Consider the following 21897-nt stretch of genomic DNA (forward strand, 5'->3'; position numbering starts at 1 on the left):
CTAAACTTCACATCCCCAAAGAAGCCCCTTCTATTTATATCTCCTCTTGCTATACCCAGGTGATTCTGAGGCTTCTGTAGGCTCTTTGGTATTCTTTCCTTTGGAGACCCTATCCCACATCATATCAATATACCAAAATGCATCGAAATCCTATGCTTAAAATCAAATATTTGGCCAGTATAAATTTTTGTGGGGGGGATTTTAAATGAGCTTCAAAATTATCTGGCTCCGTATAACTCATTTACTTTGAAGTAAGCTACGATTTCTCAGCAGTCATCATGCATACTCAAGAAAATCTAACCTGCAAATTGTTTTCAAGTATAATGAAATGTTTATGAATTCTGAATATCACCATGAATGACATTGACATAATATGTTTATAGGCATCTAATTAAATCTTTGTGATTTTGACTTGGAAGTTTTGATTTCACAGTTTAAAGCCAGCAATTTGATTTTTAAATTCAAGACTCAAATATTTTCTGTGGCATTTGAAAAGCTTATTGGCCTCACTCAGTGTGTCTGTCATGCCCAATGAGTGAGCTTCTTAAATTCGTGTTGCTAATTATTGGATGGCATTCTCTGTTCTGTATGATTGAGTTCCTCAGTGTTTGGTACTATCACCAGCATTGGTATCTGACACAGAGAAGTCTGAACAGATGTACATATATGTGAATAGATACGGATGACATAGGTAGACACAAGCATAGATGTAGGTAAAGCCATAGACATATGAACAGACATATGTCATAGACATTTGACATTGACACACCCAAAGCCAGCCAGTCTAGTCTATTGGTGTCTACTGGAATGTAAGCGTTCCTGATTTCCAGTCCCCGGTTGAGAATTCCATTTTTTGTTTCTTCAAGAAGCCTTCTTTTGCTCCTTTGTTGTGTAGGTTATCTGCACTATGCCAACTGAAATTGGTTTGGATCAGTCATTTGCTGCTTTAAAATGGAACAGTGGACTCTGTAGATTTTAGTGGATTATTTTCTTTTTATACATTATTTCTTCAAGAATTGCCTGAGAAGGCACACTTTGGTATGTTCCACTTGATGAATGTTGTATCTTATTATCTTTATACTTTGAAAACATTTCCAGGAAATTCTTCTTTGGGTACCACATGAAACCAATACCCAGCATATGCATTCTCAGATTGATTGCCTTACTGCAAAGTGATTCTCTATTACCATGCTGTGGCCTTTTAGAGACTAGTGAAGTATCAAAGCTTTTACCATTAGATGATTAGCTTACATTGCTACTATATATGGAGTTACTTGAAAATTTGTCAAATGTTCCCTGCTAATTATTGGCAAAGTCCAGGCAACAGAGTTCATACTCTGATATCATGCTTGGGAATGAAAATAATTACAAATTGTCTGACATAGAGACTAACTGAGGTATTATTTGTTTTTTCCTATAACTTAAATATAATGTTTATGGTTTCTATGTGGTTAACTGGTATACTTTTGTCTACTAACATGCAGTGGGCATAGCTATATAAGGTTAAATTTGTTTAATTGTGCCAGGCTAAAAAGGATTTGAGGTTATGTACTAACCCTGTTTTCACCTAAAAGAATCAGGTAAAAATTTGAAGGGAAGGGAGTAAAAAATTCAATATGCATCTTGGTATATTTTTAGAATAGGTTGTGGGCAGCTGGGTTGCAACTCCCATTAACGATACTGGGATTTGAACATCTAAATTCCTATAATCAGTGATAAAATGATGTTCAGACTTGCCCAGAGTATATTATGTAAGACTCAGTAAGCAGGGCCTTTTATTTCCCAAGTTAGCCAATTATGGGCAGGCTTTGGTGTGTTGTTGACTGCTGCACTACATTTATCAGAACACTCATACCCTTTAAGCACAAAAAGCAAAGGTTAAATAACATTACAGTTCTGACACAAATGAACAAAAGAAATTTGAGATCAAAGTCAATGACCTGTCCCTTTTTGATTTGTTGGTGTAGGAAGAGTGAGTGAATGAAAAGGTAGCTTGAATGAAGGCAGAATTTCTACTTTGACTTAGTGTTTTTGCCATGAATTGTTCTTTTCAAGGGGGAAGTTTAGGTATATAAATGCCATCCTTCCATTTTCAAAAGGCTTTGAACAATTCCACATAGAAAATGTGACGATAGGATATAGGCTGCAAGACCCATGAGGGCAGGAAATGGGTCTGGCTTAGTCACGGCTATATTCCCGGGAACTAGTACATAGTAGATTCTCGATAAGTATCAGTAGATATATAAAGAATTCCGTAAACATATTCTTAGTCACAACTCAGCTCATTACACATATATTTGAGTATGTAATGTACATCATCAATTACTAGATGTGGGAGAAGAAGCAATGTATTTATTCAAAAGATAAGGATTATTTCTGCCCTCATCTATCTTCCAATCTAGTAAGGTAGGTAGTCAGAAATGAAATAATCATGAACGATGTCATTACAAATTGTGAGAAGGGCGCTGCAGAAAAAGAATCGGAACTTTCAGAGATAATTACAAGGGGTCCTCATTTTCATGGAAGAATTAAAGCAGACTTCTCTGAGGAAGTATCAATTAAGCTCAGGTCTAAAGGATAAGTAGGATTCATTCATTGCAGATTAGAGGCAAGGACATTTCCAGCATCAGGAAAGGCCTGCGCAAAAGTTCTGTGGTTGGAAAGAACGTGGCATGTTCAAGAAATTGAAAGGACGTGAGCTAGTGTGTCTGGAGAATACTGATGGGGAAGGTAGCGTGAGTGGAGATGAAGGGCCATGAAGAAGTCTGGAACTTACATGTCATGGCAAAGTTTGGGGATTTCATTCTAAGGTTTCTGAGTAAATATTGAATGGCCTTATGCACATTACACACATTATGCACATAACGATCTTCTTTGGATTTTATAAATATATGTCCCGACAAGAAGCTATTTGTTCACCTGGGTAATGGGATCAGAAGACATATGCCTCTGAGCTACGGTAGCTGACCCACAGTCACCAACATGGAAAGTGAAAGAGAAAGAAATGCTTTTGTAAGCAATGAAAATGGCAATGTGGCATGTTGCCCCGCTAAAACCGACTAATGGAAATGGGTTATTCTTAGGGAACCAGGACTCAGATTAAAAATTTTAAACCCGGACCCAACCAGCGGAATTGGTGCTTTCTGCAAGATTGAAATCGTGGCCAGGTCCAGAAACTGATGCCCAATTCCATTTCACTGGTATCAAAAAATATTTCAACTCTTATACTCTCACAGGTGGAATGAATTGTGTACTGGCCACATATGGAGGCATTGCTTTGATGATCTTATACTTCAAGTTAAGGTCTAAAAAAACACCAGCTGTGAAAACAACATAAACAAATTTTAACCTGTACCTCATCTGTTAAGTTCCCATGCCTTGGAGAAGCTAATGTCAACTAATCATGTGATACTCAATTTGTACAATAAATTATGAACCTGGAAAAAAAAATTTTTTAAGCCCGAAAACCCAACTTGTATTTTATATAATCAGAAAAGGAAAAATTTTCCCACAGGACAGACGCCTTGTTTTCTCTCTGTATTATTCCAATCTTGTTCTGTTTTCACAGAAGAGGGTTTATGTATCTCATTTTTGTTCTTCTGACGCATTTGTTGCCCTGGCTTCTTATATAATCTCTCTTCTTTCCTGTGACATCATTTGTTTGTTTTTCAGGGTTATGCGGCAAAAATATCTGAAGGACTTAGACCTGGCTTTCAATCCCCTTTCTGCTCCGTTTCATGTCAATAGCAGAACAGTGGGCCAGCAGAGGACGACACTGAGCCCGCCTGGGAAGACAGAAGCACAGCAGAAAGGGCTTGTTCCATACACATCCCTTCCCCCCCCCCCCCCCCCCCCCCCGACGACTTTGTATGTTTTGTAATCCGGGCCAAACTTGAAGCATTTCCCAAACTCTACTTGTCAACAATCAGCCTCATTGTAAATATTGTATAAGGAGCATTTCAAAAAACGGTTTCTTCCTGAAATAACCTTTTAAAAGTGTATCTCTTCATCTCCTTTCTCAGTGCGAGGATCTGATCGGCTTTGGAAATGTAAAAATGTTTCAAAGAGCCTATCTGCTTTCAGGACTTTCTCGGGACAGACAGGGGTAGGTGGAACACTGCCTATTTCCACATCATCCAATCCTCTGGCTTTCCACTGATCACAGCCTTCTTTGTGATTCTCTCTTGTTATTTATAGCTGGTCTCTGTTGTTTTCCTCTGTCCAGTTTCATTACGAGAAATAGCGTGGTGGTGGTTTCTAGCTATTCGGTGAGGTGGGTTCTTAAATTTAAAGAGTCCTTTTATTTCTTCCCAATGAAGGCTTTTGTTCTGGGGTAAATCTTAGTCTATCGAGTCCCTGTATATCCATGTTTCTTTCCCTTTTCTTCCCTGCTTCATTAACTCTGGCACCTTCATGACTCATACCTGTCAATACTCCCTGCGGTGTTTGGTGAGGTGCCCAGTGTCCCTGTACCAAGGCCTCTTTCCAGCGTGAGGCAGTGTGAAGAGGCACTGGTGCAGGTGGGGGGAGGTGCAGAGCCGGAGCCTCAGAGCAGAATTCCTGGTTTTCATTCTGAATGACCAGCTCTGCTTCTTTCAACAAGTCATTCTCCTTCTCTTAGTCTGTTTTTGCCTCTGCACAATACAGGAATCCCAGGGACCTAGGAGATGGCAAATAAAGTAATTTTTATGATAGTTCACTTGAAATATAAAGTATGTAGAGGAAGGCTTTATTTTGACTCCGTTAATGACAGATTGTCTACCTGAGAGACCTTTCTTCCCCCCTTAATGGGAAAATAATATGACGGTGTGTTTCTGCTCCCCCCCTTTGGCCTATTTAAGATGGACCTGAATTATACGTTCATTTAACTTATGTGAATTTGGCTGTCCTCATTCAGCAGGGGTAGACACGAAGAGAGATGACACACGGACAAGTAGACAGAGACAGATACATCTCCTTCATGAATGGAAGCAACGGTAATGTATTTCAATGCTTGAATGTTGTACTGACTGAGAAATGATATGTCAGCAACTTCCTAAAAATATGTCAAGGGTAGTTTTTAGCTTCATGAGATTTTTACCTGCTGTTGTAGTCCATTCAGGCTTCTATAACAAAATGCCACAGACTGAGCAGCTTATACACAACAGAAATTTATTTTTCAATGTTCTGGAGGCTGGAAGAGCACAGCAGCCTGCCAGCATGGTGGGGTAAAATATTCCCTTCCTGGGTGCAGATTTCTGGGTGTATCCTCACATGGTGGAAGGAGCAAGGGAGCTTACTGGTGTCTCTTTATAAGAGCATGGAGCGCATTCATGTGCTAATCACCTCCCAAATGGTTCACCTACAAATACCATCATTTTGGGGGGTTAGGAGTTTAACAGATGTATTTTGGGGGAACTAATCACTTCCCAAAGGCTCTATATACAAATACCATCACTTTGGGGGGTCAGGAGCTTAACATCTGCGTTTTGGAGGGACACAAACTTTCAGACCATAGCACCTGCTCAGTGTAGGCCCTAGCTTCTATAGGATGCAGGTCCTTGGCACTTCATTTGGCACTAGCTGAACCTTGGGGATGCCTGTTTCTTCACGCAGGCTACCCATAATGTGTCTTAAAATGATAATGACCATTTTGTTGAATGTCTACTAAATACCATACATTTTACATGTATGCATATATCACTGCTTGCCCTGTAATATGCATTTTACTAGTCCCATTTTTCCCCTAATGAAATCGAAACTTAAAGATATTTAGTAACTTGCTCAATGTCATACAGAGCAAAATTCTTGCTCAAGTGGCATGTGTCAAACTCATGTATAGTCATTTTCAGGTCCAGCAGGTTAAAGGTGAAGTTCATTAGCGTGGCATACAAGACTCTTCATGATCTCCCACATCCTGAACCTCTACCCTCCTCACCTCCTCCTGCTACATCCCTGATGCACCTGCTGCTGAGCAATGGTGCCTTCTTCCCCCACACCATGCTGTTCCCTACCTCTGTGTCTTGCACTCATGTTATTCTTGTTTGCAGAGACATGCGTCACACTAGCTGGGTCACTGTCACAAGTCCTTTAGGGTTTAAGACACCATAGACACAATTACAGTGATAAAGAACACAGCCACTCTTCTCTGTCACTTTCTAGCTTTATGCCCTTGGACAAGTTGTGGAATTTCTCCATGCCTCAGCTTCCCTATTTGTAAAACGAGGACAAAAACACACTACAGGATTATTGGGAGGATTAAGTGAGTTAAGATATGCAAGTACCTGGAACAGCCCATGGCGCAGGGTAAGACATCATGCAAGTGTTTGCTCTTACTACATTTGCCACTCTCCTCCAGAAAGCTTTCCTTGACTCCCAAGAGACTTCTCTACCAAACTGAGTTTGGTGCTTCTTTCATCATCACCTGCAATATAAACTTGTTTTAGAATTTCAGTTTAGATATCTGCGTCTATCACTGTATGTGAGTTTCTTGAGGTCAGGGAACAATTTATTTTTGAATAGTCAACACCTTGTACATTACCTAATACATAACAGGTATTCAAGAATGATTGCCAAATGAATGAAATAATTATTGATATTATTATTAGTGGTGGTATTTACTAACTTTTATGGGCTAGCTACTATGTGTTTTGCACTATTTTAAGCACTCTGTGGGATTTCTCTAATTGTTATGATTAATCTTATTTTACAGAGGAGATTATGTAATATGCCCAGAGCCAATCACTAGGATATATGGGAATGAGAATTTAAATCGAAAAATAAGATCCCAAAGTCCACATTCTTAGCTACTTTTTAGTGGCTGCTTCCAAATGAGTTTAAAGAGGGGAAGGAGGGCAGGTGGGAGGAGAGAGCGAAAAGGGAGAAAAAGAGAGTGCCTTGAAACCTGGAGTCTTGTTGGCTGTCATCTGAGTCCTTGTGGAATTGCCTTTGCTGACTTAGAGATTTATGTTAAATTCTTGACTTTTCACAAAAGTCACTATAAAAAATAGCCGTGTGGAACCTACTTTTCCATTTGCTGTAAAGAATTATTTGTGAGTGTTGCCAATTATATCATTTAATTCTTGTACATAATACCCCACACAGGAAAAAAAAAAAACTGTTCAGAGTTTGTTTCTGGTAAAACCTTGGTGACCCTTAAGGCACTAGTCTGTTTCCTTCTATCTGATCATTAAAATTGTGTGACTAGCTTTGCATTGGCTGCTGGAAACTTAGAGCCAGACTTTATGCTTGGTCACAGAAATTGTATTGACCCTCTCATTGGAATGTTTGCTTTTCTCCTTTGACCATCTTTCTATCCCAAAGCTTTATTTCTATATAATTAGTTGTACTATATTTATTTCTTCTGCCAGCTGGCTTTTTTTTTTTTTAAAGAAAGAGGTGGTATAATTAAATACATTGAGGTAAATATCTGTATGGGATTGATGATTTCCACTCTATCACACATGGCTTGATGTCAGGGAGAGCAGTACACACAGCATCAAATATACTCTTTGTAACCATCTTAATAACAATTTAATGATAATAATCTTTTGTAGATAAGGTTCAGAGAATTTCAAGACTTTGCCCCAAATCACAAAACTAATTAATACGTTGTAGAGTCCAGGGACAAACTGAGAACTTTCAACCCTCTGTCGTTACCACGTTTCCATGATGGCCATGATTCCTAGTCTCTTGAGGGCAGTATCAAAGTAGGTGACTATGCTTTCTACAACACATTAATAAGTCACTGGTAAGAGATAGAGTGCTGAGTTCGATGGAGCAAGATTATGACTTAGTATTGCAAGATTTAAGCTCTTATGTAATTTAAATATATTAGTTATCTCATTTAACTCTTCTTTTCAGATTTTTAAATTTTTTGTGTGTATATTGAGATATAATTGACATATAACATAGTGTAAGTTTGAGGAGTATAAGGTATTGGTTTGATACATCTATAGATTACAATATGATTCTGCTTTCATTTTTTAAAAATAAATGTATATTTCCTCCAACACAAATGTTAAGAATGCCCACTATAGAAAACGTGGAAATCCAGTGAACTGGAAAGAAGAAAGAAAAAATTTACTCAAAGTCTACCACTCAGAGTAAGTCATTGACATTTAACATTTTATGTTATTTCCTATGTGTAATTATTTTTTAAACTTTTTGTGGTTGTGATCACATTATTTTCTACTCTCATTTCTTCCTTAAGTTACCATAGACACTTTTCCATGTTATTATCAGCAACAAAATGTTAAATAGCTGCAGACTAATTAGAGAAGTAATTCATGATAATTCCCTTAACTTTTCCTCTATTGTTGAGCTTAAGCTTGTCTTTAATATTATTCATAATGTTTCAATAACTGTCTTGGTGCATGTAACCTTTAGGTTAAATTAGCAAAGATCTAATTACTTAACCAAAAGTTAGGAAGTGTGATATGGTGGACTAGGTATAGGTTTTGGTAGTAGAGAGACGTGGATTGGAATTCTGTTTCTGCTTCCCACCGGCTCTGTGGCTTTGGCAAATTACTTAACTCACAGATCCATTGAGTTTACATTTATAAAATGGGAATACTCATATCTGCTTCCTCAGGTCGTTGTAAGTATTAAATAGAATAATGTACATAAAGCTCTTCAATAGTGGGTAGGGTTTTGATGTCTATTATTGAATTCTTCCCCAGATGGCTGGTTGCTCCAAATTACATTCTCACAAGTAGAATTCCTATACATCCTTACAAGCTTCCTACCATTTTTTAAATGATGATTTGATAGGTAAGAGGACTGTCTTGTTATTTTTCAAGTCCTAATGCTTTGCTTCTTCAAGAGAATGAATACATCCTCACACACTGGTTACCATGTTGATTGGATTCATTTACTGACTTAGGAGAATTTTTTTCTTTTTCAGGAAAGAAATTTTATGTATGCAAATATTGTTCCTCCTGGTGTGCCTTTTCTTTTATTTCAAGTTTAAAAGGTCTGTTCCTTAACACTCTCTGTAGTTTTTCTTCAAGTCGTCCCATAAAGCCTTGTGATTACAGGTTAACTCAAAGAGCTTGTTCTATTCTACATGTGAGACATTTCATGTCTATGCTTGGTGGGACCTACAGAGGAGATCTATTGAAATCTTGCCTGCATGAGTCCAATCTTATTGGCTCACCAAGAGTAATTCAATGTCTGCAAGATATTCTAATACTTCGTGTCTGTAGGTATGGTTCTTTTGTCATGTTTATTTCAGTTTAGCAAACACTTATTGAATGTATACTGCTTACCAGCCATTGTGTTAGGCTCCAGGTCAGGAGTTCCGTGGACCCCAAACACTGTGGATAAAAATTTATGTGACCTGTGAATTTGTGCAGGAAAAAGAAATCTATCTTTTTTGCACCATCTCTTACTAACTGACCACTAATTCTCTTAGTTGCAAATGTAAAGCAGCAAATTCCAGCAGTGTTAGCAGTATCTGTGATTTGTGTCACCTTTAGAGATCACAGATATTTTCTTATCAAATCACAGTTACTGTTGATATCTAGAAATGTTACCTTTGTTATTATTTCAAAATTATGTTAGTTGTTAGAGTTACTATTAGATTTTGTTTTGTCATGTACTACTAAACGAGAACACACATTACAATATCATAATTTTTTCTTTAACTATATCTATGACCGGTTTATATATAAATATGCAAATGCTTCCATAATTGTTTTCACTTATAATCCTATGAATTATATTTATGCATGTAAAAACTTTATTCTGAGTGTGCTATTTTCCAAAGGTTTCATCAGCTTGGCAAAGGCATGGCTACAGAAATGGCTAAAAACTTATGATCTGGTGAATAAAATATTCATAAAAATAAGGTCATCACAATACTTACATTTTTTGCATTTTCCACAGATTTTCTGAACCTAATATAAGTTCTCTGACAGGGAATGTCACTCCTTGGGTATCCTTCAATCTTTCTACCATGACTTTAGAATCATAAATGTGTATTCAACTCTTACCATTTGTGTCAGATACTTCACTTTACCCCCATCATCTCATTTAATTCTTCAGACTGTGCTATGAGGTGGACAATAGTACTTCCCTTCTTTAGTAGGAGATGAAGCTGAGGTTCACAGAAATTAAGCACCTTGCTTATTCACAGTGCCCTTATATGGAGGAGACTGCTTGGGCAGGTTCCAAGGTCCATGACCTTAAATGTGGCCTCATTAAGCCAAGAGTCACTTAGCATAATTAATTTTAATCAAAAGCCACTGAATAACATCACCTGTATCCTATTACCATGAGAACCCCAATAATTAATAGGAAAATGACATACTTCCTTTCTTCAGCATGTAGAGGGCTTTCTGTGCTGATCATTCTCCATTTTTTTCAGGCCTCTGTTTTGCCCTTCCATTCCCTGCACTCTTCCCCAAAAATCTGACCTCAAGAATGGCATCACTTGGGCTCTAATTTTCTCTACTTCTAACTGGGTTCTGCTAATGAAAGGCACTGGCAAGAAATTGGAGGAAGGGATGGAGAAGGGCTACCCATAGTTCTTTCTCTATTTTCCCCTGCTGGGCTGTAGTCTTCGTAATAATTGTGCTCCTTTTCCTATGGCCACATCTCCTATGAGGCACTTCCTCTTCTCTTGCTACAAATTTTTTTTTTTTTTTGAGTACCAGTAATATTGTTCCCTCTCCTGTCCCTTCAGAACTCAGTGTATGACAGCTTCCTACTGTAGCTAGTACCCAGATGCTCTATCATCTCTCAATGATCACCTTGACCTTCTTTTTTTCTCTGTAAATAATGAGTTCATTGAGCTTTCTTCAGTTAACCCTTTGAGTGGACCATCTGATTCTTATCAGTACCTCTACTGATAATTTCCTTTTGTAGAGGAAGAGCCAATACTCATTCATAGTTCAAGAAAATCAAAAGCAGTTGTTGGTCATTAAACATTTGCATTCCTCTGCATTAAGATTTTCATACTGGATCAAACTATGTTTTGATGGATGAGCATTTGGGCAGAGAAGAAAGAACAGTGGAAAGAATACCAGACTAAGTTAGAAAACTATGTCTGCTTTTGTATCTGTCCATCTTACAGAGGTAAACTTGAACAAATTCTAAAACCTCCATGAGACTTGGCTTCTTTATTATCTCAAGGACAGTAAGGATGACTGTCCGAAAGCTGTTGTGAGGAACAAATGAGATGATCCAATGAGGATACGTACGAAGTAAAGTATTAAAGTATTTAAAAATTTGGTTAATTTTCCACACACTATGTTCATTAAAAATGTGTAATACATGTGGAAGCACTATAATAGTTTGGCATTTTGTAAATGTGATGATTCTATGTATTGTACATTTCAGAAATCTCAGGATGTCTTACTCACTGCTATTCCTCCAGTGCTAGCAGACTGCCTGGCTCATATTAGTTGCTCAATAAATATTTCAAGAAATATTCACTAAGTGCCTAAGAAGTGTTGCCTAGACTCAAATATCTCATTGTCTTGTAAAAAAGACTGACAAATAAACACATACATGCAAAATGGGTTGCCTAAACAAGAGGACACTTGACACATTCTGACCAGGCAGGAGGAAAGACATGAAAGAATGAGAGGGAATGGCAGTGGCAAGCGAGCTGGTGTGACTCTAACATTGGGTGATTATGAGAAAGAGATGCTAGAAATAGTGCAAGCTCAGGCAAGGCGACTGAGGTGGGGATTAGGAACTTAGGTACAAAAGAGACTTCTAGGTGAAGATGGAAAACTTGGGTTGACTAAATGTAAGGGAGAGACAGAAGGAATAATCAAGGATTAATAATAGGGATAGGTGTGAAAGTTCTGACTTGTATTAAGGCATAGGAAGTGGCATTCGATTGATACCAGAGCAAGCTTTGAGGCGGGAGGTCATAATTTGAGTTCAGATGTGTACTAGGAAGAACCAGAGTGACACGTAAACAGAGGTGTTTAACAAACTTTTTCAAATCTGGATCTAGAACTTAGGAGACAGGTCTGGGCTGCAGAAATATGGTATTTTATGAATATGACAAAGAATGAGTCATTTTTAAGAGCCAAATTTTTTGAATAGTAAGGGTTTATTACTTTCAGCACTAAAACTTAAAAAAAATCATTTGGATGAAGATCTTTCTAAAATTTTATTGCACATTTTTCTGCCACCTTAAATGATGCATCTGGAACCAAATTTATTTTTTTTCTCTTGATGGCTCAGGGTCATCATTATAATCATCTGTTTATGATAGCATACTATAATTCATTGATGCTGTTGGGATAATTGAGATGCATAGAGCTTTTTCCCTTTATTAAGCGACTTAAGATCATTGTTGTTCTTTTTGTTCTCAAGTTTCATTTTTATCCTTTCTATGATTTCTCATTTGCTGTCAGCTGTCATGTCCTACAGCTATCAAATGTGTCACCATGAACTGATATACTGTATCCTTTCAATCACTCATTCTTCCACTAACACTAGTCAGGACACCAGATAATCATACATGCTGTAGCTATGTGCAGAGCATGTGCAAACCATTTCAGAAGGATGAACAGAGCGTATTCCCAAGAGGGAATTACATGAGCTTTAAGGAAACACATTTTGTGATATCTTTTGACTCTCCAAAGGACCTCTGTGTTTATTTTTTTAGTTCTCAGCTGTGTTTCACAAAGATAGCATGGCCAGAATTTACATTTTGGAGTGCTAAAATGTCACTTGTTTGCGTACCAGAAAAAGACAAGATAGAACAATGGGTTCAGGACAGTAGAGTTTAATGCATATTTTTTAATTTCTCAGAACAGAATCTGCTCCAATTTTCATCAGTTACATAGGATTGAGTTTTTGGACTATTTTTTAAAAATATGTTTACTACTAGGAAAAAAAAAGAGGAAGCTCTTTGGTGGTACATAAGGTCATGCAAGGTCAGTATTTTAAATTAGAATACTTTGTTAATTTTTTCAAAATGATTAGATTGAACCCCGTCAATTGAAAACTCCAGTGTTTCTGCAGGTCATGCCTTTTCATGGTCCATGTTCACTGGCATTGTTTCTAGACAGGTTTTATCTGTGCAGTGTCTTGTGTCTCCCTTTGCTAACACCCTGGAATGCGATGCAGTCTCTTTTGCTAGTTGAAGTTTCCCCATTTGTCACCGTTTGTCACCACAAATGATGCTTTGAAACTCTTTTTCTCTCCACGTGCACATTTGTTAGCAGTTTCTTGGTAGTGTCTACTGGGTTATTTGTCTCTGAGGAATATCATTTTCAGTTTATTTTCTCTGATATTCATTTAACGACTTGTCACGTCAACTCAAGCTATAATTTCCTGTCAATTATATTGTAAATTTTTCATGTATCAGTCAGCAGGTCTCTTGACGTTCCTCTTGTTATGTCTTGTCGACAGAAATTCTTTTCCCTCCATGACCTTTGATTTCCTGAGAGTGGCATCTTGTCCTTTCTGTACCTTAGGACCAGGAGTCTCTTTACAGTTTGTATTCTGACAGCTGAAAAGGTAGCAAGAAACGTGCAAGCATATGAAGCAGCTCTGTCCACTCTTGTTTTTTGTAATGTATGCCATCCAGATAGACATGCACATACACAGAGATGACGCCATGCAAAACCTGGAATTAGGCTGTCACATACCCAGGAACCACCAGAAGCTGGGATTGAGGTCTAGATTAGATCCCTCTCGAGAACATTCAGAGGGCACATGGTCCTGCAGACACCTTAATCTTGGACCCCTTCCTTCCAGAACTGTGAGACAATAATTTTCTCTTATTTAAGCCACTAAGTCTATGGTACTTATTAGAACAGTCCTAGAAAATGAATCCAGCCCTCATTATCTTTTTTTAATTTAATTTAATTTTATTATGTTATGTTAATCACCACTATGTGACTTAAAAAAAAAAACAAAAAAATAAAAATGGAAACAAAAAACAAAGATTCTTTTGGAGAATCTGCCTTGCCCACCTCAAGAGGGAGACTCTGTTTTTTCTTTATTTAAAACAAACAAACAAACAAACAAACAAAAACCTGTAAGAGGGCTTTCTGTTCAGACTCAAAGGACAACTTTCTAAGATAGTGTTTCCTGAACCTGGCCATGTCCAGAGACACTTAAGGAAACCTTAAAAAAATGCAGAGTCTAAGTTTAAATCCCTGGAGATTCAGATTCAATATGTTTGGGAAAGGACTTGGTTATCTATTTTGAACAATCTTTCTAGGTAATTTTTATGATTGGGTAGGTGTAGGTAGCACTGGTCTAGGGGGTTGAGTAATGAAGGAGATATTTCAATAATGGGCATATCATTCATGGAAAAAGATACCATCTAATAAATGCTTGACTCCCTTGCCTCCACTTTCATTGATTTTAAGATGGAATAAGCTAACCAGAAAAACCTCTGCCCTGAACTTCATTCTTGTGAAGCAAAAGAGATGGGGACCTTGGGAGAGAGTAGATGTAATAAACTTCTAGGAGCTTTAACAGCCCAGGAATGGAATTTGGGGTATAGCTGAATACTTTAGGAAATCAGATTTCATTCACTATTTATTCGACAAAGTTCTAGAAGACTTACAATGAGCCAGTTAATGTAGACTCAGGTAAAGAAGAGACATGCTTCTGTGACCAGAGCTTCTAAAAGGAGAAATGGCCGAGGATGTAATGACAGCATGCTTTCAAATGTTTAATTGTGAAAATCTGACCTCAGGCAGCTATAGAAACCAACATGGCTATGCAGGGAGTCCTCTCAGGCATCTGGATTCTGAAAAGCAGGTGCAAAAGATGGAAGAAGAACATAGAAACAAAACTACAAAAGAGGAGTGTGAAGCTATAAAAATTGGGTCAGAAAAGCTAAACCTGTTGAAGTAGCAGAGGTAATATGGTTTCCATTTGCAGATCAATAAACTGAAGCTAAGAAGGGTTATGTACTTTGGTTCCATCTCATACACAGCCAAATGGTACGGGGTCCCTTTCCTTCCTTTTCTCTACCACTCTGCGGCCCACAGCCAACCCTACTGTGCCTTGTAGCGTAAACCTAGAGTCAAGTGTTTGGGTTTTTTTTTGCAAGAAGTAAACCCAGAACTGCCACTTTGCTTCATATACAGAGAGACCTCCTGTCCACAAAAGAAAGGGAATACTCATAAGTCTTCACAAAAATCTTTTTGGCTGAAATCTGCCTTAAGATATACTCTAAGAGGAAAGGAATATCAATGTACCTTTTGTGATGCCAAAACTCAGGATGTATTGCTATGTTTTTGTTATTTCTGAGTCAATTTTTATAACCTTTCATATTTTTTGAATCATTGTAGTGAGCTGCTTGATTTTGAAAGGGTGCCTGAATATCTTTTAATCCAAGCCTTGAGGATCCAGAGATGAATCTCTTTTCATGACAAATTTATGACATCCCCTTTATGTTCAGATATGGTTATAACTTAGGTTTTTAAGGTCAACTTTTAGTTTAATTTTGAAGAAAATAACCAAACCTTACTAAATACAGCTTTCTGGCTGTAGGTGAATCCCAGTCTGGGGTTCTGAAAGACCAGGAGATAGACTTCTAAATCATTAGTTGACAACTTAATGTATATTGGACAAGATCAAAAGGTTTGGTAATTACCTAATCTATCCTTCCAACAAATCTTTGAGGTAGGTGACTAATACCATCGAACTCATTTTGCCAATGGGAAACTGAGGCACAGGAAGAGTGTATATTTTGCCTTTTTATTCCCGTGTTCTGAAACAACAAGAAAAACGATAACCAAAAGCCCCATGCGGTTTCCTTTCCCACCTTCTCTCTCTAGTCTAGAAAGGTTATTTTCTAGCATATGGTGGGAATAAGAATAAGAGACAAAATACTAAATAGTGGGAGGCCAATACAGAACCTGGGGAGTAAGCATGAACACAGAAATGGATTTTCTTTTAGCAAATCCCTCTATCATCACAGATATATTTATAACCCTTGCTGAAAACATCAAAATTGACTGACATACTAGATTGTTGAATCATGATCTATTTTGGAAAGGAGAGAGAGCATAGTCAGGGTATGGAGGAAAACAGTGGGTATTCTGTTCTATTTGAAAGGAACAATGAGGGCCATGACCTATAACTTACAGAGAGTTCTGAGCACCTTTGGAAGAACTAACTGGCCAAAAGGACATCAGACGCAGATCATGGGATTGCTGGGCAAACAGCAAAGGAAGGATGTGCACAAAGTGGCCTTTCTTAGGAGATCAGAGATATGAAACTAGTCAAGGGAGTCAAAGGGGATATATGGGTGAGGTTGAGGAACCAGCTGTTTGTAAGGAAGTAGTGAGAGCTTGAGTCCTTAGTGTTCCATTGTGTTTCTCTGCCTGCCTTACTCAGTTTCAAGGGTGCATATAAATGCTGTGGCAAGGTCTGATATTCACTGTCATCTGTTTCAGGTGACATGAAATTACTTAGAATCCTCTGTGTGGGATCCCTCAAGGAACTTAAAGTTCATTTAGTTAAACACCGCCATTATACAGATGATGAAAGCAGACACAGAGAGGTGAAGTGACTTGCAAAAGATCATATAGTTCATTAGCAATAGCCTACTGCTCAAGCAGGGGCATTGAGTTTTATTTCATAAAAACTATATTGTCCCTACTTTTTGTCAATTCAATCCTTCATTAAACAAACATTTCCTAAGTGACCAATATGTTCTAGACACTCTACTAGGTACTAGAGATTGAAAGAAAGAAAAGAAAAAAGGTTCTAACTTAAGACCTCACAGTCCAGTGGAAGAATTTTGTGTGTGCTAAGATACTGGAAACAAAACGATAAATATCATGAGAGTAGCTGTGGGAACCAAGGTGGGGGGTGAGTTTACAATGACACAGAAGTGCCTGTCTTTATAAGTTTGATTTTTTCCAAAATCAATTATTTACTTTGGAATGCTAATTCAAATCATTGCTCAGAAATGAGAATATTTGAGAAAACATAAGCTTAGATTTTTCTTACGAATGCAAGTCAAAAGCCATCGTATTTCTGGACATATATTTTTTTCCCAAACTTTTCCCAAAAAAGTTTGATTTTTTTTAATACTTCTGCAATGAGTTGAATTGTATTCCCCAAATAAGGTATGTGGGGGTCCTAACCCCTAATATCTCAAAATGTGACCTCATTTGGAAATAAGACCCCTGCAGAGATAATTAAGTTAAAATGAGGTCATTAGGGTGGGCCCTACTCCAATATTACTCATGTCCTTAAGAAAAGGGGAAATTTGGACATGGAGACAACACGGAGTGAAGATGATATGAAGACACGCAGGGGCAAGATGGCCTTGTGACTGGACTGACACATCAGCAAGCCAGGAAATGATGCCCAGGGTCCCTTCCTGGAATTTCAGACTTCTTTCATTTTTGGATTTCTAGCTTCCAGAACTGTGAGACAATACATTTATGTTATTTTGAGCCAACATTTTTTTTCTTTTTTTTTTTTTTTTAACCTTGTTACTGCAGCCCTGGGAAACTAATGCAGGCTCCTTGGACAATGATCAAGGAGCTAGACTGATTTCTGTTCCTGATACTTTGCTCCAAGACTTGTATACAGAATAACTGGAAGCTGTGCAGCCATGTGTGACTTTGACTCTAGAGCTAGCATGATTGGACACTTGCACAGGCTTCTCTGAGGGCTGAATCGGGATTTGGAGACCAATTACATCTCCTCACCTTCCTCAAATCATCATAACTCTTCCTTCCATAAACTTCCAGTGTTGGGCTCTTCATGTGGTCCCACAAATGTCTCAGTTATAAACAGTTGGCGCTGCTCATCACAAGAACTCCTCAGCTCTCTGGGGTTAGAATGTCAGGCTTTTCACTCTAAAGTGACTGCTACCAAGTTTCCATTGGAAACCTCTACAATGGCAATTGTCATCAAAGTAAGCTAATGTTTTAAAAATGACTTTTATGACCCTAACTGCGGTACAGGGTACACTGCATTTTAAAACCATAAAATCATGACTGCAGATGGTATTTCAAGGATATTCTCTTTTGACATTAAAAAAAAAAAACAGGTATGGAAGTTATCAAGCAGCCTTTTTGAGAGCTGTGTAATTCTACGTGGAAGAATGTTGTAATAGTTTAAGGGCTGCGGTGCTGGCAGGTGGGATTAAGAACATCAGCTCCCTTTCTCTTCTGCAGTTGACCAGCTTGTGCACCTGACACGTACACTCACACTCTGTGGGCTGCCATTTCCTGGAGCAGAAAACCTGGGCAATGACATTTATTTCCTCCCACCTTAGAGACTGGTGAAGGTATAGAAATTGGTGTCAGGGTTCCTTTTAGAATTCAACAAGTGAAAAAAAAAAAAAAACCTTTTTATAATTTCAAGGTTTCCTCATACAGATTTATTTTTCACCAATAAAGAAATGACACCCCTCCTGTATATGGAAGTCTGTTCTTAAAGGCCTATTGCATACATGATCATCACACATGTCACAAACTCAGGATAGAAAATGCTGGCAAGCAGTGAGTCACAATGAGCTCATAAGAATGCCCTGGGATCTAAAGCTTTTGTTCCCAGACACAACCAAAAATTGTGCATGGCCGGTCCTAGAGCTCAGAGACTCAAGCCTCAAGTTGTTAACAGCGTGATCACATGATCAAGTAGAAGCAGAATGTTAGTGTTAACACAATAGGCGGTGAATGGGAATACAAAGCAAATTTGAGAATGCAAGCAGAAGGATCACTATTGAAGTTCTTCTTTGATATATACACAAGCACAGGCAACAGACTTAATAGAAAATTCTTGATGGACCATTACTTCTCACACAATGAATATCAGAATCTTGATTTCCAGCTTCAGGTAGAGTTCATCTTTTCCAGGTATTTATTTATTTATTTCTACAGATAATAATTATTTAGATAGGCGTGTTAACTTGAGACTTCATAAAGAAAAGGCTTTGGTGAGAATGACTGAACCCATCTCTATGGTGGGAAGTGTACACAGTGGATTCCACATACACACAGTAAACCATACGGGGTGTTTCCAGGTGTTCTCATGTTGGTTTCTACTTCCCCTTCACTAACAATCTGGTGACAGTGTTTACCCTGTGTAAGCAAGAATATCATCTCCCTTTCGTTCTGCTCTAGTTTGCATCCTCCTGTGGGCGTTCCAAGCCACTCTTGCCTTGTGCTCTCTGCCACGGGGCACTGTTCCTCCCTTCAGTTCTCTTGGTACTAATCTCCAAAGCTTCTAGACTTGGAGTGTTGGCTCCTGAGTCTGCCAGATGCTGCAGCTCCCTGTCTCTTTAATCAGGCTGCACTGAGGCCATGTTCTCTGGGGGCAGTTGAACTCTTTGGTAGGAACACCATTTTCTCTGAGTCTAGAGGCATTACAATGGAGGCAATTAATTTTTTTTTTTATGGTAGAATTATTTGGTTTCTAATGCTGTTCAGTTGATGGTACCATGCCATTCCCCATGCAGCACTATTAAGTTTCCACCTTATACACCCAACAGCTCAGGCAATGACTGCTGTAGCCCAATTCTGTGTTGCATTATAGCTCCAATAAACAACGCTTTCCTAAGGAATCCCCTTTCTTTTCTTTCTTCCTCCCTTCTTTTCCTTTTCCTTCTCTTCTTCTCTTTCATTCTCACTGACCATTCAGTACATGGTAAACACTGTGCTAAGCACTTGGTTTCCAAAGATGAATAACTATAATCATTGCATCCCACTCCAGCCTCACAGTCTAGTGAGGAAAACAGTCAAGTAAACAAAAAGCTAGAAAAGAGTGTTGAATGAGAGGTCTAAACAAACTAATTAATAATGTTTGCAAATCAGGGACTTTTCATGGGGAAAGGTGTTACATGAACTGAATCTTGAAGGGAGACTACCTTTTTCACTAGGTAGAAGGTTTCAGATAGAATAATTTTAGAGGAATGTCTGTATGTTACATGCTAGCCACTGCTATTTTTCAATCCAGGCCATCATAAATCGTAGCTATGGCATATGACTCTACATTGCATGTAGAAGTCATACCTACTTCATGTCAGAAATTCTCTAAATATCCACTTTAAGTTTTCTTGTCTCCAGGGTACTCATTCCCAATGTTTTCATCTCTTTTGCATATGACAGTTTGTGTTCTCCCTCACCCCCTATACGGCACAAGTATGCAGACATTCTCTTACTGCTTTCTGTGACCATGTTCCGTTTGTCACCGGCCTTAGTCTGAGAATTTGAAGCCAAGGGAAGAAGATTTCTCCTCCCCAGCCCACAGAGAACACACAGGCCTTCCTCAGAAGTCTCCAGATAATACCGAAGGATCCTACAGGTCAGTGCAATCCATTGTACCAGAGCATAGATGGATGGGTTCATGGGTTCTTACTGGACAAAACCATTGAGAACAAGAGGGATGTATTCTACAAAACTGCCATATCTTGCTTGCTGCTACAATACTCTCTCTGGCTCTCGACCTCTCCAGTGCTTTCTAGTCCTTAAGTCGAGAATGCAGGGAGGGGATCATTGCGAAGGGTCTCTGAGTTCTCCATAATTACGGTTCTTAAATTGGCTTTAAAGTCCTTTTTGTTTAAAATAAACTATAACACAATTAAATAGCTCATTTTTGGTCTTGGAAGAAATTCAAGCAGGCATCATTTGGCAAGATGCCTCAAATCATCACAAACTTTACTATAGCAACTAATTTGATGTCATTCAACAAATATTGGAAAATCTATCATATGGCTAAGCACTGTGCTTGGCTCTGAGGAAAGAGGTAGGGGAATGTAACAGTGAAAAAGGCATGGAGACTACAATCGAATGGCTAAAATAGATATTCACACAGCAAACTGTATTGCAGGCATACAAAGAGCTTCCTGTGGGAAACAAGGAGGCAGAAACATTATTGCACTTACTTGGTAAAAATGTATGGGCATCAATAAAATTACATGTCTTAACTGAGTATGTTCTAGAAGACTAACACTCATATTACAGCCCCAATAGTCTGTGGATATACTTGCCTAAAAAGAGAATTTGAACGCTGACTTGACCACTTACTGCATGACCTCATACAAATTGTTCAACCTCTCTGTGTCTTAGTTTTGTTTTAATTTTTGTTTATGCTTCTAATGTGGAAAAATAATATTAACCTCATAGGTCATTGAAAAGATGAAGTAGGATATAGGGGGAAGGTGCTTCACCAACTATAGAGGAAGTTGCAATTTTTAATTACGATTTTTCTTTTGGTTAACCTCCATGAATGAAATAAGAAGTATCTCTCATAAGATACTAGAAACAACATACTTAGTTAAGAGGTAGAATTCATTAAAATTGCAGTTCCAACCTGGACTAATGCTTTCTCCATGACTTGTCCAATTCTAGAACAATGATTAAGCCTGGGTGATACAGTTCCTGGCTGTTTTAGTAGAGTGATCTAAATGCAATTCGCTGCATTCTGGGATTTCCATGTTTCTGAGGTTAGCTGTATTGCTTGGAAGGCAAAAGTGTGGAAGGGCAAAGTATACCCTGGTCCTAAATAAATATATTTTACATAACATCTTCCAGAGCTTTACAAAGTGCTCCACAGGTGACTAAGAATGAACACCATGTTCCTAATTGCTAACTGAAATACCCAGGCTGGTCTCTCTCCAGTTCTCATTTTATCAGTTAAACCAGAGCTCTTTTTATTTTCTCTATGATGACCATGGAAGACAAAAGCCTTTAGTAAATTTACTGAAGGTTTGTGACTCTCTGAACTGCACACAATATTACTGAAGCTTGCTTCTTTTCCAAAGTGAGCCAATGGTGTTGCTTTGGAGTCTCAATGACCTCCTCTTGCTATAGAACAGAGATGCCAGGTAACCTTTTATTGCTTCTTACCACCTTTCAAGCAAATGAAGAGCCAGCATAGCAAAAAGGAGCGTCAAACTTATTAACGGTCTTTGAGGGTCACCAGTTGAAATACTTCCTAAATCAGCTGGAGGATGAAGAG

At 38.2% G+C, this 21897-nt stretch overlaps 1 long non-coding RNA gene and 1 pseudogene across 1 annotated transcript in view; both read left to right on the plus strand.

The window, feature by feature from the left end:
- The first annotated feature begins 2672 nt into the window (after positions 1-2672).
- LOC112835888 (ATP synthase F(0) complex subunit k, mitochondrial pseudogene) lies at positions 2673-3373 on the plus strand (annotated as a pseudogene).
- An 860-nt stretch (positions 3374-4233) lies between these two features.
- The window catches only part of LOC141372442 (uncharacterized), a 59144-nt gene continuing 41480 nt past the window's right edge, over positions 4234-21897 (plus strand). Inside the window, exons 1-2 of the long non-coding RNA XR_012377695.1 lie at positions 4234-4273; positions 4898-4976. This is a non-coding gene — a long non-coding RNA (uncharacterized lncRNA). The remainder of the gene's footprint in view (positions 4274-4897; positions 4977-21897) is intronic.

The sequence above is a fragment of the Callorhinus ursinus genome, unplaced genomic scaffold (genome assembly GCF_003265705.2).
Source record: "Callorhinus ursinus isolate GAN/ISIS: 27379988/994484 unplaced genomic scaffold, GSC_fseal_2.0 scaffold4, whole genome shotgun sequence".
In the NCBI taxonomy this organism is placed as follows: Eukaryota; Metazoa; Chordata; class Mammalia; order Carnivora; family Otariidae; genus Callorhinus; species Callorhinus ursinus.